The following is a 13161-nucleotide window of genomic DNA, read 5'->3' on the forward strand; positions in this document are numbered from 1 at the left end:
CTTTTTTACAATCAAACTGATTTGATATTGCTTCTTTCAACTAACTGCCATGTGTCTATGATTATCTTAAGTATCCTTTGAGGATTTGGTAATGGGTTCTTGAAAATACCAACACTTTAATTTTAACCTAATATCATTTCAATGATTTGTGCTTCATTGACTTACTGTTGCCATTTCATTTTAAACACATGTACACACACATACACAAGCACTTATATATGCATGATTCTAAGAAATCTTATGATTATGTTATATATAATTATATTCAATTGCATTTATAATACATATCATTTAGGTGAGTACATACAGATAAGACCCCAAATTTGTTAAATCTTTAATTTTTAATTTTGGAATAGATAAATGAGGTACCAAAAAGGTGTGCATATATGTATGTATGTGTGTGCAAATTAAGTAAACAGTTCTAATTCTAAAAAATGTTACTAAATTGTGAATCAATCATCAACCTAGCTTTCTGTCATAACAAGAGAAGGTTTAAAATATATTCACTTGAAACATAGATATCTTCACAATTATATTCAGTAAAAGAGCCTTCTAATTTTATATATAATAAATGAATATGAACTACCTATAGAAATTTATTTGTGTGTTTGTTTTTAAACCAAAAGCTCAACATTTGAAAATACAGTAAAATATGTATCTACATCTTAATGAATTCACAAATTGAACTTAGGAAAGTTTATGTAGGGTTTAAAATGTCAAAACTTGTACTTTAAAAATAAATTAAGGAACATGTACATCTATACGTTTGCTGTATTTTAGAAGAGTAATTGCGGTGACTGACAAATTCATGCGAATATTATGCACATATGTGACAATGTGTTCACACATGTAGAGATATTGAGCCTTGGCTGTGTTAATGCCATTGTACTATCTTACAGAGTACTTATGTGGCAAGGCATGGATTGCTGTCTAGATTATTTAATTTCAAAGTTCTTTGTGGTCATAGTTTTGAAAAAAAATGTAACAATAGTGATTTTTAATGGAAGATCCTAAAAATGTCCCCTCAAACTTTTCATTGAATAATTTCTGTAGTGCACTTACATGAATAAGTGACAAATACTTAAAAATGTCAAAGTCAAGTTTATGACTGATTTTTTTTTCCTTTTTTTTTTTTTGCCTATTTCAGGTGTAGCTGCTTTCTGGGGAGGCTCTGTCTTGTCAATGCTGAAACAACCTTAAGAAACTGGACTACTTCTGAGCATGCCCTTGGCCTTGCCTGTTTGCACAACTGTAATTGTAGCTGTTTACACAGATCTGAAAGAAATATTTGCAAAATAGAAATGGAAGATTATAAATCTGCACCTGAGAAGAATGGAACAACCAGTCCATATGTAAGAGGATTTGCCTCCTGTCCTTGTCTCTTAGGACTTGAAGGCAAGTATTCCTAAGAAATCAAATCATCTGCTGGATTATTTTAATACATTATGTGATGTTTTCCAAATGTGCCTAATTGTTAATATCATAGCATACAGCCTTGCTCTTATAAACGAGGCTAAGAAGGCTAGCTTGACACTAAAAATATAACAGTGTATGTCAAAGACTGAGGAATAAACAGGAAGCCATTGCATCCTAAAGCTGTTGTGTTCACCCAACTCACAATGCTCTGCAACTTTCTCATTACAATAGCATACCATTTTAAAATTACACTATGAACAGAACTTTAAGTGTAGGTATGTTCATGACGTGAGATAAATGAAATAAAAATTATATTACCTACAGTTTATAGCATCTTTAGTAGTAGTCAATTTTCACAGTGGCTAGCAGGCACAAAGGCAGCTTCTAACATAATACATAAGAAATTAAGCATAAACATTTATGCTATAAGAAATTTTATGTTCCATTGTTATAATTATTCAAGATGATTGTAAGACTTTTTAAATAACACTTTATTTATGAAAAACAACAGCTACCACATAGGAAGAAAATCATATTGTCAATTTTATATCACATCAAACTCTAAGTAAAATAATAAGAAGAACTGTTATCCTGTTTGGTATCCCATTTTATTAAGCAGAGTCAATTTTAAAAGTTATTTGGATTTTCATCTTAAAATGAAAAATATTTTCCTATGTAGTCTTTAATGCAATATGCTGAAGTGGTGAAGGCTACAGAGGCAATTTAAAAAGATAACTTCCAAAAGTGGGAATGGTGATATCTTTGGAATAAACACATTACCATCCAGATTGCATTTTCAAAGTTGAAAATTTAGTTGAGGACAAAAATATGGTAAGTTTGCTAAAAAGTTGATGCCCCATACTCCAAGTTAAAACATGTTCCAACTAAAATTAAAATGGGAAAAACATATTAGCCTTCTGAAAATAAAGTTGTCTGATGTATTACTTCCAAAACATAGTAGACTTACAAATATAAATAAGCAGGAATCACATGTAACCTATAATAGAGGTTAAATTGAGAATTTTCTAATAGCTAAGAGTTGTCATTTCATACTTGATCTATCACCTGTTTGTTAGACTGAATTTGTGAATGATTTACCATTTTTATCATTAACAATATATTGTATATGCACTATGTAATCATTCAGTATTTACACCAAATATGTTATTCATATATTTTGTATACACACGAACATATACAATTGGTATGACTCACTTTCCCAGTTGGTTCTACGAAGAAAATTGTTTTTCTTTTTTAGGTAAGGCCCATATGAACCTCATCATCCCATGTGCCCACGTGAACAGCAAACGTACTGATTTTTCTTTCCCGAGTAATTCAGAAAACTTGAACTTTGTCAAGTCAAAATGTTTATTCCCTTATCTGAAGTTTTCAGCTGTGATGTTTAGCTTCTGACCCATGTAGAATTTCCCAGAGACACAGAACCCATTTAACATTAGCATTGCTTTTCCTGGCGCACTCGTGGTCTCTGATGCCACTTCCATCCGTCATCCTTCCCTCTCCTGGATCCTTCTTCTCTAGCTCATGCTTTCCCTCCCTTTCCTTTCACCCTCCACTACTTTTCTTCCCTTCCCATCTGACTTCTCCCAACTCTGTCTTCATCCTACCCCTGGTTTCTCTCTCTCTCCATATAAGACATAAAGAGCTTCCTACTGAACTCTGGTGGCAGGGTTCAAGTGTCTGCATGCATGCACATGTCTATGACAGCACCTGTGTCACACATGTACCACCTGCCATCTGGCTTTATGTGACTGTTGGGAAATCAAAATCAGTTCAACAAGCTTTGAAGGAAGTGACTTAGATTTTCTACACTGCTTCCTTTATTTGATTCCTATGAAATGCAACTGTATGCTTCAACCACACATACACTTAAGCATTCATGAAGATCTCATTCTAGCCTATCAATGTGTCTAGCTTTCTCTGTTATAATTTTTTGGTACCCACCCAGTTGTCCCTGCATGAGGTAATTTGGCTGTGCTGGTACCTTGAGCAATAGGTGACATAAGACATTGCAAATGTGTTCTGAGTGTCAGACCTTGTATCATGAATACAATGGAGTTCAGCAATGGAGTTCATAGTACTGGGCTATGAGGGGATATGGAGGGCCTACTTAGAGGCAGTGGATCACCAAGCACATGCATTTGAAATTTGAAGACAATGTCTTATCTTCAGATAACCCCCTCTCCTTCTTCATCTCTTCCTTTCTTCTCTCCATCTCCTTTAATTAACAACCACTGGGTCAGCAACTTTGCTCCAAAACTTACTCTCAGCCAGGCTACTCCATTTCACCAAAGGCCAGAAACAAAGGTGCAAATGTAGTTCGGATGGAAGACTCAGCAACTGAGCTGAAGCAATCTTTGTGAGTTTAAATTGTTTCCTTGGAGCATTTCCCACAGGTCATGAACAAAAACATCAGAGATGAGTTTCCAGTGTGTTCATCTGTCTCTGGGAAGAGTCATCCCACAATATCCAGACACAACTCCCATAATATCTCCTCTTTCTCATTTTCAGCTCCATACCCAATTCAGGTCTGAGAATACAAAGACTTTCTTATAAAAAGTTAATGCGGAATTTCATTCACATACCTTTGTAAGTTTCCTAATTTTTACTGAAACATAAATGCAGTGTACCATTCACACTCTTTTATGTGAGCATGCACAAGAAAGAATTGGCATGCCAGAGCTTCTAGTCACTGCAGTTGAACTCCAGACACATGCACCACCTTGTGTGCATGTGCAACCTTGAATGTTTGCATCACTTTGTACATCTGGATTATGTAGGACCTGGAGAGTTTAACATGAGTTCTTAGGCTTTGCAGGCAAGTGCCTGAACCACCAAGCCATTTCTACAGCTCTATATAGTATCTCTTTTAATATTTTTAAGGTGTTTGCTTAACAAGCACACTGAACTTGAAGTCGAACTGTAAGGTCAAAGGAAATAGACATGGATTTTAGTGATGATCACATCACAGCAGTGTTAATTGTTGCTTGCTACAGATTTTTCTGTCTCATTTACTCACCTATCAGCAGGATATGATTGCACTAGTTTGCACATTTATCACGCCAAATATCAATCATTACAGCATTGATAGTTTCTAATTTGGTGTATAAAATTTTCTCTCATTTTTATTTTCATTTCATCAGGTCATAAAATAGTATGGGTGTTTACAATATGAAATTCTGTTTGAAATACTTTTACATAAACTTTGTTATATTTTTCTTCTAAGAAATATGCCTTATTTTTTTTTTTGAATAATATTTTTAAGGTTAAGTGTGTGTTTACTTACCATTCCCAGAGAGATAGTCATATCCTCTCAAAATGAGAGTAGCATTTCTTTTCTACTTCTACTTTACTTATTTGGTTTTATATTTCTGTTTTTAGAATGTGATCACATTTTGAGGATGACGTACAGCATGTACAGAGCTAAGGAATGTGGTTTACTTGTTTCTGAGTTTAACATAACTATAGGTAATGTTATGAACCAAACAGAACCTCAATTGGTCATTAACTAGATGATGAGAACACAGTATGTTACCATTTGTAAGTTGAAATATTTTAAACAGAAGTAAAATGGTATATATATATATATATATATACATATATATATATATACACACACACACACACACATATATATATATATATATATATATAGCTATTGAATATAGTGACAATTAGTTTTATAGCATTTAAAAATTTGCATTTGTACATTAATAATACTGCCTTCACATGTGATTTTTTTTTGCAATTTTATTCATACTTATTGACTCATGTTCACTTTAGAGAGACATAGAAAAATTCACTCTAAATTCCAAAACATTTATTTTATCTTATTTTTTCTTTCTTGTGTGAGAGAGAGAGAGAAAAAAAAAATTGGCATGCCAGGGCCTCCAGCCATTACAAATGAACTTCAGAAGTGTGTGCCACCATTTGCACATGCATGCTCATATGTCACCTTGTGTGTTTGGCTTACGTGGGATCTAGGCGGTTAGGCTTTGCAGGTAAGCACCTTACCCTCTAAGTCATCTCTCCAGCTCCCAAAACATTTTTTTGTTTGTTTTGGGGTAACATTTAGCACCATTTGTTGCTTTTGGGAAAAATTATTTCTCAGTGAATGCAATACTGCTTCACACCCAACTTTGAAGGCTCAGCTCAAATATGGCATTTTCTGATTCCATAGGCAGTGATATTGACAATGCATAAAAAAGATTCTTCATGAATTTTTTTTTAAAGTTTCTACATTTTTTTTGAATTTTTTTTATAATAGAGGGTGAACAAGAGAGAATGAGAGAGAGTATGTATGTGAGAGGAAATTGGTGCATCAGAGCCTCCAGCCACTGTAATCAAACTCCAGATACATGCACCACCATGTGTGCAGGCAAAACCTTCTGTGTGCCACATCTTGTACATGTGGCTTATGTGGAACTTGAGGAATCAAACATGGGTCCTTAGGCTTCATAAGCAAGCACCTTAAGTGCTACCTTATCTCTCTAGATCTCTAAATCTTTTAAATTAAAAATCATAACCCAGTACCTTAGAAGTATGCAGTTATTTTCACAATATAGCTAACATTGTATTTCATGTTGACCAAACTATATTACTCATATGCTTAAAATTCATAGATATGAAAATAATTTGCCAAGAAATACTAACGCTTTCTTTTTTTGAAAATTAAAATGTTTTGAATAAAAAGAAAAATAAACTATTCCAACATGAACTTGGCATACTCAGTTTGTGTGTAATCTTGGGCTGCTTGATATAGGTTTGAATAAAATGTAGCTCATGAATTCCTAGATTTGATCACTGCATTTTGAGTATTCTGATTCATTGAATAGTTTGTTGATATATTTTTTTCTTCTGTGAGAAATTCAAAATGTGAAATTACTTAAAATCTCAAATGGAGAAAATACCTTATATTCTACCTTTGTTGTCACTTTATTTCATTGCCCTTGATTTCCTTCTGGAAGTTCAAATCCTATCAATACTGCTCTAATAGTAATGTGTGGAAGGTATGCAAATGGAAAGTACAATGCCAGTCTACTTTTTGGAAACAATGAAAAAGTAGCAAGGAATTTTCATAGTGTTTTGTTTATTTTAAACAGGACCAAAAACCAGATTTCCTTTAGCTATAATGACACAGAGTGGATGAAATACCCATTCATACTTCCAACCATTCTCCTCCTCATTAGGCAAATGGATACAGCATTATGCCATATAAATTTGCACACACAACCCATGTGTGTGATGAGCATATGTGATCATTTCCCTGAGGAAGTTAATTTGTACTTCTGATGAAAAGCTTTGTAGCCTTCAGATTATAAACTGTTTGTTTTATAACATTTTACTATAAATATTTGACCTGTGGAAACCTAGCTGCTTTGGATGAAATCCCAGTTATGTGTACAATTAAAAGCAATGTTAAATATATCATATTATCAGATCACTAATTAAATTTGTGCACATCACCATTTTTTTTTCCTGAATTATTGCATTAATTTAGTCGCTTTGTAATTATGCAAACAATGATTTATATAAATTTTACATTTTGGTGAGCTTGGAGGAAAGCTCCCCTATAGAATTAAATAGGACTCAGAATGACTTTATATCACACTGTGGATAAGGAGCATCCATCCCGTCATAATAACAGGCTACTTTCATGAGTAATAAAGCCACTTTCTCAATGAAAGGCATGGCTTGTGTGTTCTGTGAGGAAGTATAAATATGTAAGCTCATAGAAGAGAGAAGGAAATATATCTGTTATGGCTGTTCTCTCCTGAATGATATTAGCACTCAAGAGAATTAAATAAGCCCAGGGATATATTAGAAATAAATTTAGCATCATTATTTTCTTGTTTGCAGCCTTGCTTCAACTAGATCCTGACGTTTATAAGAAACATGTATCAATTTCTAGATAAAATAAGATGTATATAGTAGTAGAACAATCTGAACATGTTCAGTATTTATTTATATATTTTTGATAGAATCTCACTATGTAGGTAAAAATGCCTCAAACTCTTGATCCTCCTGTCTTAGTTCCTTGAGTGCTAGGATTACAGAATATTACATCATGCTCTTATGATTTGTTAAATATTTAATTTTTCATCCATTTCCCTTTTTTCCAATCATAATCAGTGTACATAAGCTTATAATCAATGGGGAACTTAATCACAAGAGAATCATATTAGCAAATACATGGAACAATCTATCGTGTAGTAACATTAGTTATGGAAATACATGGTACCTGAGTTCTCTATGCCTTTGATAACTTAATTATATATTGTTGTAGCTTAGGGAATATAGGAATCAAAACATGGAGAGTAACAATAACATGGAACTAGCAAAACCACACACAGATAAGATTACTAACAGATGTGCAGACTTATGTATGCATCTATGTGCTTGTATAATCACCAAAGAGATATGTTTGAAGAATATTACTTCCACATTTGCTTTTAGACACAGTTCATTCATTTATTTAACTAAAATCTCATAAAATATCTTTTAAGCAACATATAAGTTAAATAAATTTAACCAAGTAATGGATAAAACATTCTAACAATACTTAAGATGATACGTTATGTTTTCATGTATATACTGAATCTAAAGATTTGTTAATTTTATAGAAGCTGAAAGTGGTGGTGAACAGATGTATGGGAGAGTGAAAGTAGGAGAATTAGAAAAAGGTTTATCAAGCCACATGTGGTGGCACATGCCTTAAAAAGAAAGGTTGTTTGATCAACTGGTACTGTTATACAAGAGAGAAAAAAATAATGTGCCTTTGTGTACTACGATGACTATAGATAATAAAATACTATGCATTTCCAAAAGCTGCAGTATTAGCAGTTTCCACAATAAAGAAATGCTGTGTTTGAGGACATAATATGTTTAATCTTAATTAAAATCATTCTATTTATACATGTATCTATATGCTATGTAGTACTATCATAATGTACATCATTTTTGTTATATATGTTAGATAAAATAAATTTAAAATATTGGTTGCATACCTTAACTACAATGTAAATAAATCATAAGAAACATATGCTAAATGACAATTATCATACTTATTTGAAAAGAGAATATTTATAGAAGTAAAAAGACAGAAAAGGGGAATATGGAAAGGAAGAATGAATATCATGGTAGTATAATAAACATTGGCTACACAAAAGGATAATAAAATCTCTTGAGTAGTTAGAATAAGTAAAAAAGAACAACATATATAAAATAAACACATAAGTCTGAAGATATTATTCGTCCTTCAAAATATAAAGGTCTTGCCATTTTTATTTATTTATTGCAGTCAGAGAGAGAGTGAGAATGGGCATGCCAGGGCTTCTAGCCACTACAAATTAACTCCAAACATATGTGCCACTATGTGCAGCTGGTTCACATGGGACCTGGAGAATCATACCTGAGTCCTTAGGCTTCATAGGCATGCACCTTAACCACTAAGCCATCTCTCCAGCCTGGCTTTTGCCATTTAAAAATATATATATATTTATTTATTTGACAGAGAGTAAAAGGAGAAAGAAAGAAAGCATGGTTGTCCCACTAGGGCTTACAGCCACTGCAAACAAACCCCAGACTCATGTGCTACCTTGAGCATCTAGCTTACATGAATCTTGAGGACTAGAGCCTGGGCCCTTTGACTTTGCAGGCAAGTGCCTTGTTAAGCCATCACTCCAGCCCAGGCTCTTGCTTAATATAGCATGTATAACAGGTATGAAGTTGCCATAATATATGTAAGTGAAATGCAAATGCTTAGCAAATAGTGAGATTATGGGTAAAATATTCTAAATAACATTTTTCAAAAGAAAATATAGCAAAGAAAAGATAACGCACACACACACACACACACAACAACAACAACAACAACTAGCCACAATGTATACTTTTATATAAAATACACAAAGTAATTGTATAATTAATTACATAAGTAAAAATGTACTCAAGTTTCCATGTAAGAGATAAGAGTAAGATGAGTGATTTTCTAGCTCTTGAATTCCCTTCTCCCAAGAGTCTGTTTTCTTTTTCTCTAAATTTGAAATTAACTGTATTCTCTTAGACACTTTTCTTTCTTTTAATTAATTAATCAGTAGAGAAAATAAACCCAAAATCCCTAGGTGATATCATCTTTGGTACCTCATCATGGATGGTGTGACTCATCTAAGAGGAAATGAAATGTTTTCTCTGTATATTTCTATATTACATGTTACATGTGGTATAATACAATATGGTTTCTCAATCCAGGCAGCTAAACAAATTTAAACGATGAATGCTTGCATTATACCTATTCCAAAGGATTTTTGTCTATTTGACAGTATTACTTCAAGCTAGATGTGTTCAGAGGCTAAATGTGTGGCTGAGCACAGTTATAGATCCTGCACAGACAGGCAAATATTTAGAATCACATTGGTTAGAATTAAATGTCTAAGTATTTAAATCCCCAGTATAAGTATTTAAATCATATGCTCAACACTACAAGATCATGTTTCTAGGATGGCTCCAATCTAGACAGACCTTTTAAGGCCCTGTTCTGCTGATGCAGGACAAAATATAAGTCCACATCAGTAATAATTTAATTCTGTAAGCCCTAGAATTCCTAGCATAATCTTAAGAGTACCTTATGTATATACTGATTTTCCTCTATAAAGCTATGCCACCTTGGGAATCTTGGATGCCTTAGGGCCACATGTGTCCTGGCTGAGAAGTATTATCCTGAGGCCATCAAGGGTAACTAAAAAGAACTGCCACACATGACTATAGCAGTTTCCTTACATGAAGAAAATGTCTGCCTCCTGCCTGGGACAGCTTAGGTTGAACTAGCTTTTAGGCTTTCAGCAACTAAATCAGAGATGATAGAGATATAATAGAACAGTAGAAAACTAAGGACAAACATTGTGAGGTCACACTGGTATGGTGGCCCCAACCCAGATAGACCTTTTGATGTCCTGTTGCTTTGCTATGGGAATAAGTACAGGGAATAAGCACAAAGAGAGATGCATTTTTATGCAAAAGCTAAGGCCCTAGAAGAGATGTCTGAATAGGGAAGTTAGACTTGTATTTTTTCATGCATCTGTTATGGCATTAGAAAAAAAAAATACTCTAAAGTTAAACTCTAGAGTTTAAGAAAGTGAAGGCTAATTTTCTATTACAGTGAAGCATGGCCCAAATATCCTTTGGATAAAATGGTCTGAGGGTGGCCACACCCTCAACCACAATACCATACTGCAGCTAGACATGTTTTAAGAAAAAAAATAGGCTAGGCTTCCCAATGTTAAACTTTTGGCCTTCTACCCATTCCCTGAGACCCCCCAGGAAATTTAAGGAATTATTAAGAGTGATAATATTCTACCTGGTGTCATGGTTTATGCTTTAATGTGAGAACCAGTCATTTTAAAGATTATTGTGAATGCTAGGATTCTTCCAGATTATGTGGCTCATACCTTCAATCCTAGCACCAGGCATTTTAGAGGATTATTGGGAGTCACACATTCTGCTGAGTATGGTGGCTCACATCTTTAATCCCAGCACACGAGAGGTGGAGACAGCAGAACCTGCAGTTCAAGGCAAGCTTACTACTAGTAATGAAAACAAAAGTTCTCCTAATCCCTAATGATATCAAATTAATTTTAGGGAAACTTATCTTGATGTCTTAAAACAGAGATGTTAGAACTCTATTATGCTTAAGTTTCTTTAATTTTTTAAAAATAATTTTATTTATTTATTTATTTATGAGCAAAGAGAGAGAGTATGTTTGTGCATGAGTGAATGTATTACAGACTCTTGCTGCTTAAAATGAACTCCAGATGCATGCAACACATTGTACATCTGGCTTTACATGAATGTGGGGGAATTGACCCCAGACTGACAGGCTTTGCAAGCAAGTACATTTGAACACTGAGAAATCTACCCAAGTATCTTTGTTTTTAATGAAACTATTTCCAGGTATTTTAAATTTGCTGGTAAAGCATATCCAGGGCTATGTTTTTAACCTTTATTTACAGCTGTTAGATATTTAAAGAAATAAGATATGACTACTTTCTATACTCTAGATTAGGTTTGCAATGTCACTGGGCAACTAGACATGCGTGTTGTAAGAACGAAGTTAAACTTTTGTTCCTCCATTTAATTGGATCTGTTTTGCTCAAGACTGAGATTAACAGGTCTGCCCTCTATTCATGCTTTGTTTAAGAGTAGTATAACTTATCTTTCTGAGTGCTAGGCAACCATATGTAGAAACTAAAGCCAATTAGAGAGGAGTAAAAAGGACAACCAATAATTTGGTTCCTCCTCCCAACTCAAAAAGACCACAGAAGATGGCAGGATACTCCTAAAGTGTCTTGAAACTCTGTAGTTTCAAATGAAATAAATGCAAAGAGACTCCCCAGTATCCAGAAGCTGATTATCAGGAGATAACGTTCTACCATGGGATTCTAGATATCTCATCCTTCACAGGAACTCTAGGAATTGTGGCCTAACTTTGCCCCATTACTAGAACTGAGAAGTTAAGTGATGTCATTTCCCCACTTCCCTAATAGCAGTTAGGGTAGCGTCAGAGAGAGAAATTGAAACACTATAGAAGCTAGGCAGTTTACATGGCTAGACAGGCAGATAAGGAAAAGGGGCACTTGGTAGGTGACTATGTTCTAACCCATGATGGCAAAGTGTGTAACTCCACTTCTTCCTCCTTCCTGACCTGTGTAAATTGTCTTGCCAGCAGGTTGGTTTTTCAGTCTTCTTTGGCAGACTTACTGGGAACTTCACAGTACTTATATACATCCTGGACCAACCAGCACCTTCACCTTCATTTAAGCTGACCAGCCATGGACTCTGGATATGTGGGCTGTATTCAGCCTACCACATTAAAATTTTGTTACTAGATTAAGTAGTGGTCAAGTAAATCACAGGAAGCATAGAAGAAAACTACTGAGCTGGAAAAATAACAAAGTAAGTAGAGAGCATGAATAGCATGAATGAAGCCTTTGGTTTGATGACCAGCAATGCACAGAACTTATGTAGTAGTACATATCTCTAAAAGCATCGCTGGAAAGGTAGAGACAGCAGGATCATAAATATTAGGTCATTCTTAGCTACTTAGAAATATCCAGTGCTAGCTTGGGATAACTTATCTCAAGGAAACTGATAAATAAACTCTAGAATTTTTGAGCAGTTATGTTTTCTTCAGAGAAATATAACTAGAAAAGGTCATCTTAAACCTCACATAGAAACACCAATAACTGCACCTATGCAAAGGAAACTTAAGTATAAAAACACAGTGGGAAGTGTTAACAATGCCTGATGTTAAGCTATACTATAGAGATATAGTAACAAAGGCAACATAGTACTGGCACAAAACACACATGTGTGCTAATATAACAGAATGAAAAACACAGAAATAAACCCACACAAATGTAGGAACCAGTTTTCAGTCAGTATGTTGTATCATTTTAAAGACATGATATTGTTTAATGCTTCCCATTGCTCTAACCTCAGCCTGTACACCAGAGCTGTCATTACAAAGATAGTATAAAACTAAAATAACTACAGTCATGGATACTAAAGGTATACACATGGGAAGCCAAAGATATGAACACTTTTTGTGTTTTTGCCAATATGTGAAAGCATACACTGGAAAACAGCTACTTTGCTCAATAAATGATTTTGGCAAAAATAGATACCCATGTGAAAAAGAATGCAATTAAAGTACAAGGTAGACTAAATACT

The sequence above is a fragment of the Jaculus jaculus genome, chromosome 8 (assembly GCF_020740685.1).
Source record: "Jaculus jaculus isolate mJacJac1 chromosome 8, mJacJac1.mat.Y.cur, whole genome shotgun sequence".
Taxonomy (NCBI): domain Eukaryota; kingdom Metazoa; phylum Chordata; class Mammalia; order Rodentia; family Dipodidae; genus Jaculus; species Jaculus jaculus.